This window comes from Sinocyclocheilus rhinocerous, unplaced genomic scaffold (genome assembly GCF_001515625.1).
Source record: "Sinocyclocheilus rhinocerous isolate Xijiao unplaced genomic scaffold, SAMN03320098_v1.1 scaffold705, whole genome shotgun sequence".
Taxonomy (NCBI): Eukaryota; Metazoa; Chordata; class Actinopteri; order Cypriniformes; family Cyprinidae; genus Sinocyclocheilus; species Sinocyclocheilus rhinocerous.
In genome coordinates, this window is record NW_015630576.1 from 424,034 (window position 1) to 432,006 (window position 7,973).

The following is a 7,973-nucleotide window of genomic DNA, read 5'->3' on the forward strand; positions in this document are numbered from 1 at the left end:
GCCAAAATACATTGTGTCATCATAAATGCTTCAGCGGTGTTTTATAAGGCCCTGACTCAGGGGCTCGCCACCAGAGCAAATCAATATATGTCAGCTTTATACAGAATACACCATTTGCATAATGTAAAACTTGTGAGACAGGAGTATTAAGACAGGAAAGGCTGTTGTGAAATTGGCCTGAGCGCAAACCACTGGATGAATGGCCATGCTAACATTCGTCATCCTCCAGCACAAGCACACACACACACACACACAGCCCACCATGATTTACCTCGGTGTCTGAGGCCGTACCATAATGCCACATTGTTCTGCCATTAGCTCCTCAACAGCCTCTAAACTTAATTTCCCTGATTTGTGTCAAAGCTCCGACAAGCTTCACCATCGATTAAAGTGTCACGGGAGGCTCCTCACACCCGTAAAGGACCGGTGTGTGTGTGTGTCACCGGATGAGTAAATATACATGAGATAAGATTGAATAAAAATGGTTAAATGTGGCCTTAAGATCCTAAGATATTTAAATTTTGTTCATTATTTTAGAATTATTGTGCATGCAGCTTTTATGTTCTCATATTAATTGATTGGAAGATTTATACTTAAAATTCATTTGCCACACTGCGGGAGCATTTAAAATGAACATGTAAAGGCAAAAGAGCGATTAAGATGGTAAATGGTGACCAATCACAGGACCTAAAATATTCGCTCTCCCTTAAATATAAAAAACAATGTTGTGTAAAATCAGGGATGCTGCTATTTTATTTTATTTATCAAAATGAATATTTATAATGTTTATACTGTACAATATTATGTTGTGAGGATTCATGTGTACTACATTCATGTGTAATATAATCTTTTTTTCAATATACAGTAGTTGACCACTCTGATGACTACAAGAGCTATGTTAATGCTATGTTCTACATGACCTGATTGTTAAAAATGACTTCCGTTGATTCTTCAATAATATTTTGGTCTTGAATAAATCCTTTTAATTGAGCACATTTTTACCAAATGAAACACTTTTAAAGTATGGTGATCGTGTGGGAGATAAGAGTTTGAATCTGGCTTGCACACTTTTCTATTCCTGTTAAACCATCTTTCTGCTCATTATTTCCTGTCTTTTATATAATTTCCTTTAAATGGAAAAAAGATTTAATCCAAAGTCACGACCAAGAGATGAGAATGGTGTGATTAATATACAGCACCTATATATTTGATTAAAAGAAATATAAGTAAAAGAAGAAATGCTGTTGTGATTTGTGGGAAAATGCATTATGTACAAAATACAATGTTTATTGCAAGATTATAGTTCACATGGTTCACATTCAAGGCTGAAAACACACTAATACAGAAACCAGGAACAGAGTACGGAAGCAGCAACAACAATGGGAAATGGTCGCAAGCATTGGTCTCTCGTCTTGACGTGTCTTAATGGTTATACAGGAAGTGAGCTCTTGATGATCCAGTGAAAACAGGACATCCAGTTAACCTCCATCCAATAGGGAGGCTCCTGAAAAACACAACATGTATAAAGAATCAAAATGCAGATGAGGATAACATGATGTGATAATTCAGAGACGGACAGAGAGACTTGAGATGATTTCAGAAGATGAAAGCCTTTGGGTTGTTTACATGTGTTAGTAGATACAGACCAGTGTGACCTGTCAGACCTTTGACCTCCACGCTTTCACCTGTGACCTCAGCTGACCTCGCTCCAATAGGGAGGCTCCTGAATGTATAAAGAATTATAAAGAATCAAAATGCAGATGAGGATAACATGTTGTGATAATTCAGAGAGACTTGAGATGATTTCAGAAGATGAAAGCCTTTGGGTTGTTTACATGTGTTAGTAGATACAGACCAGTGTGACCTGTCAGACCTTTGACCTCCACGCTTTCACCTGTGACCTCAGCTGACCTCGCTTCAAGAGGGTGAGGTGGGGTTTAGATGGAGAAATGACTTCTACTGTATAGATATTCTCACAGACTGATATCATCAACCACAGCTGTTCGTTACGTCCTTCACTGAGAAAAAAACTTGATCATTTCTCTTGCAAACATAGTTTTCTTGCGTTATTGGTTTATTGATTTGCATGTAAACCCTTGAACTGGGTTATTACTCTGCTGTACAGAGGCAAAGCAACTGCAATGCTACATTCTTAAAAAATGCTGGGTTAAATACAACCCAGCGCTGGGTGAAATATGGACAAACACACCTGTCAGACCTTTGACCTCCACGCTTTCACCTGTGACCTCAGCTGACCTCGCTTCGAGAGGGTGAGGTGGGGTTTAGATGGAGAAATGACTTCTACTGTATAGATATTCTCACAGACTGATATCATCAACCACAGCTGTTCGTTACGTCCTTCACTGAGAAAAAAACTTGATCATTTCTCTTGCAAACATAGTTTTCTTGCGTTATTGGTTTATTGATTTGCATGTAAACCCTTGAACTGGGTTATTACTCTGCTGTACAGAGGCAAAGCAACTGCAATGCTACATTCTTAAAAAATGCTGGGTTAAATAAATACAACCCCTGGGTGAAATATGGACAAACACAGCAACTGGGTTGTTTTGACCCGGCGGTTGGGTGAAATGTTTAACCGAACCTTCTGGGTAGTAACCCAACTTCAATTGGGTTACTGATTGGGTCAGAACAACCCAATCGCTGGGTTTGTCCATATTTTACCCAGCGCTGGGTTGTGTTTAACCCAGAATGTTTTAGAGTGTAAAATGAATAAAAATGGCTTCATTGTTATGTGATTGTAATTTGATCTGTTTAATATTCATTTTCACACTCTGTTTCCTGTGAATCACAGTTGAGCCAAACCTGTTTGTTACAGGACAAACCAAAGTCTAATGTTTTTTTTTTCTCCTGAGAAGAGGCTGCTAGGGGAAAATGTATGTTGAAATATTTATAAAGCATAAAATATAAAATGAATATTGTTGTTGATGATAATAATAATAGATTAGATAATGATAATAATTATTATTATATTTTAAAATTTATGTAGTGTAAAATGTCAAAAATGTGTTTTTTCCCCGTTTAAACTTTACATAAAATGCATTATGTACAAAATACAATGTTTATTGCAAGATTATAGTTCACATGGTTCACATTCAAGGCTGAAAACACACTAATACAGAAACCAGGAACAGAGTACGGAAGCAGCAACAACAATGGGAAATGGTCGCAAGCATTGGTCTCTCGTCTTGACGTGTCTTAATGGTTATACAGGAAGTGAGCTCTTGATGATCCAGTGAAAACAGGACATCCAGTTAACCTCCATCCAATAGGGAGGCTCCTGAAAAACACAACATGTATAAAGAATCAAAATGCAGATGAGGATAACATGATGTGATAATTCAGAGAGACTTGAGATGATTTCAGAAGATGAAAGCCTTTGGGTTGTTTACATGTGTTAGTAGATACAGACCAGTGTGACCTGTCAGACCTTTGACCTCCACGCTTTCACCTGTGACCTCAGCTGACCTCGCTTCAAGAGGGTGAGGTGGGGTTTAGATGGAGAAATGACTTCTACTGTATAGATATTCTCACAGACTGATATCATCAACCACAGCTGTTCGTTACGTCCTTCACTGAGAAAAAAACTTGATCATTTCTCTTGCAAACATAGTTTTCTTGCGTTATTGGTTTATTGATTTGCATGTAAACCCTTGAACTGGGTTATTACTCTGCTGTACAGAGGCAAAGCAACTGCAATGCTACATTCTTAAAAAATGCTGGGTTAAATACAACCCAGCGCTGGGTGAAATATGGACAAACACAGCAACTGGGTTGTTTTGACCCGGCGGTTGGGTGAAATGTTTAACCGAACCTTCTGGGTAGTAACCCAACTTCAATTGGGTTACTGATTGGGTCAGAACAACCCAATCGCTGGGTTTGTCCATATTTTACCCAGCGCTGGGTTGTATTTAACCCAGAATGTTTTAGAGTGTAAAATGAATAAAAATGGCTTCATTGTTATGTGATTGTAATTTGATCTGTTTAATATTCATTTTCACACTCTGTTTCCTGTGAATCACAGTTGAGCCAAACCTGTTTGTTACAGGACAAACCAAAGTCTAATGTTTTTTTTTTCTCCTGAGAAGAGGCTGCTAGGGGAAAATGTATGTTGAAATATTTATAAAGCATAAAATATAAAATGAATATTGTTGTTGATGATAATAATAATAGATTAGATAATGATAATAATTATTATTATATTTTAAAATTTATGTAGTGTAAAATGTCAAAAATTTGTTTTTTCCCCCTGTTTAAACTTTACATTTTTTTAAATATTATAATTACAATTTGAATAAATTTTATTTAAATACATCAATAATAATAAATTATATAATTTTATATTACATTTAAACAATAACAATAATAGATTAGATAATAATGATGACTATTATTATTATTATTATTATATTTTCAAATGTATGTAGTATAAAATGTCATAAATGTGCATTTCTTCCTGTTTAAACTTTAAATGTATTTTGAATTTTAAAATGAAATTTTTAATACATTTTATTTAAATATATAAATAATAATAAATTATTTAATTTTATATTACATTAATAAACAACAACAACAACAATAATAATAATAATAGATTAGATGATGATGATGATGATGATTATTATTATTATTATTATATTTATTTATATAAACTGTATGTAGTGTAAAATGTCATAAATGTGTATTTTTCCTGTTGAAACTTTACATTTATTTTGAGTTTAAAAAAATAATCTTATTTAAATATATAATAATAAATTATATGATTTTATATTACATTTAAACAACAACCACAATAATAATAATAATAATAATAAATTAGTTCAAAATTCCTTCTAAATACTGATTGGAAATCATCACAATCAGTCAAAAAAACAATTTGTATTTACATCCCTATTTTTTCTGTTCAGATTTCTATGTCTAAAATTACTTTTAATTGTCAGTAGAATAAAAAAAAATATTTTTTTACACATTTAAAATACTTTTTCTATTATATTATTATTAATATTTAGCAAAAAGTATGGAAAACCGTGAGACCTGTTTTCTTTGCAGATGTTGCCACATTTTACCTTTGCATTGCAGTATAATAATGTGAGTTTTGATGGTTATTAGTATTTTGTTGTACATACAGTACAAACACACTCAAGTGATTCATGAGGGATACGTGTTGTTGTGTCCAGAAGTCCTTATCGGGTTTATAGCGAGAATAAGTGCTAGTGTTGGAAAATAGTGTTTGTGTGTGTACACAGACGCACAGCAGCAGAACTGGGTCGGTTGATGATAAACTCTGTGTTACCGTGTAAATCTGTTTTCAGTCTACAGCTTCATTCAGCAGCAAAATTAATGTGTAAATATGCTGGCTCATATCTCGCCGCTGTTACATCACGGCGGGACTTTGGGGGTCTGTTTGTGTGCGTGTGGGTGAGATTTATTCGGCTTGTACTCTGGTGCTTCATTATTGCCGAGCATCCGAGAGCGCAGGATCTCCAAACAATTTATGACAGACACCTTTATTGGCCCCTGTAAAATAAAAGCGAGGAGAAAAAAAAGATTAATCATCTCTCTCTCCATCTATCATTCGGGCCCCGGAACGCCCCATTAAAAAGGGCTGCGGTTTTACAGCGTTTTAAACGGGCATATGTCTGGTCACCATTGGCATTCAGCTGTGAGGGCAGCTTTAGGACCCTGCGCTCCAGCTCCGCTATCTAAATGAAAGGTTGGCGGTGTCGGCAGCTTTGCCCATCTGGATTTATACCATTGCGCGTTGTTTAATTGTGCCACTAAATAATGCCCATGTATTATTTAATAGGCTGTTATTGGGTTTTTAATTGGCAGGCCAGCAGGCACTTCAGTCTCAGAGAGTGCATTAAAAAACACGGGAATCGACCCGGTTATCTGCGTTAACTGGTGAGGTGGGTTTGTGTCGAGGTGTCAGGTGTGTGTGTGTGTGTGCATGCGCGCTCTGCAGGGGTTTCAATTTCCACTGTAATATGGCTATTTGTTTAGACTAGTTCCAGTGGTCGTAATGCTGCTGAAATATGGTTTGCATTGAAAACATTAATACGAGTGCAATCCGATACAGAGTTTTATGTGAACATGCCTTTCAAGACATCCCGTAAAATGCTTCTAGATAAAAAAAAAAAAAATAAAAAAAAATAAAATAAAATATATATATACATTTAAAGTCTCTTCAAATTACCATATGGCAACACTACACAATTTAATTAACTCTTATTTCTTGTTTATTGTGTTATATATTTATAACTCTATAAAAAAGAAGTGCATAGGTTACATTCAGCTACCAGGTAAAATTGCGCTGTAATTATTATTTTTTTTAAATCAATACATAATCTACTTCAACATTGATGCTATAACATTGCAGATTTGAACTTTTTCAATTTCACCAGTTTTGTAACATCAGAATCGTGGGAGACACTAGCTATGTTTACTTTGAAGTATCACATCAGAAACGAGTGACGCTAAATTTCGAAAAAAATAAAATAAAAAATTGCAAAAAAGTTTACACTCGCTTGAGATGTTTTTTAACCTGTGCGAAAAAGAGTTGCGAATAATAGGTTCGATGGAAAGACATTTACCGAATAAATTCGTCCATGCGCATCAAAAGTCATGTGACTTTGCACAATGGGACGGAATAATTTGACTAACCAGTGAACCGATCTTGTTGCACTGCATCTGTAATGTTGTTGTGGTCATTCTGAGATGCCTGAGCAAAGTCTGGCATCAAAGTATTTCTGTATAATTGCCTCCCAGAACTGTCTTACACGACTGCGTTCTCAAACAGCAGGCATCAGCCTCTGCAAGTAATTTGTTATATATGAAAATTATTATATAAGGTGGCTTCTCCTACTTTTCTTAGTGATATTTAGTGCCAGCTTATCAGGAAGTGACGATTTTTTGTTCTCTTTGACTCGTCGAATGGAAACGGTGCGTATTCGCAAATGTTATATGCAAAATTCCAGTTTTGCGCATAAGTTAAATTCGCAACATAGCTACTAGCTGCACCCGAAATCGCAGACTTTCCTGCATGATAGGAGGCAGTATGTGAACAGAGTAGTTCGTTCGAATTAAAAAGAGTAGGCAAAAAGTCCCTGGATGACCTACTGTTTCTGGTGAGAATCTTAAATGTGTATCTGATGGATACTTTACTATTCCATGAGGCCACGGGAGAGGATTTGCGAATGGCAGTGAAGTAATGCAGCTGGTACAGTAGGTCACATGACAAAGCCAACATGACGAATGTAGTGCATCTGGGTTAAATTCATACTGTACACACTCATACTATATAGAACAATCTTTTTTACGGCCACTAAAAGACTTACATACTCAGAGAGTATGCGATTTCATACACAGCCATCGGTTAAGCCTCAGTCAGTAGAGGTCGCTATTCTGATTCAACTCAAATGGAGCAATCGGATTAGCACATTAACCTCATGTTTACCGCAAACGTTTCTGCACAGTTTTACAATGCTGTGTGTCCTAAATAAAGTGTTAAAATGGCTTTTTGCAGCAGATATTTCAATCCTTATAACCTTGTTTGGATCATACTAAACAAAATGATAAAGAGTAATGTTTTAAAGGGGTCATATGATGCGATTTAAATTTTTCCTTTCTCTTTGGAGTGTTACAAGCTCTTGGTGCATAAATAAGATCTGTAAAGTAGCAAAGACTAAAGTCTCAAATCCAAAGAGATATTCTTTATAAAAGTTAAGAGTCAACCACGCCCTCCTAAAACGGCTCGTTCTAACACACCCCCACATACCTACGTCACTGGGAAGATTTGCATAACGCCGCCCAAATGTTCACGCAAAGAAAGAAGGCGTAAACTTTTATTCTCGCTGTATATTGTTGTTGCCGCTGCTGCCATGTCGTGAAAGCGCTGTGTGTTTCGTTGTGAAAGTGAAACTACTTTGTTTGGCCTTCCAAAAGAGGACGATATC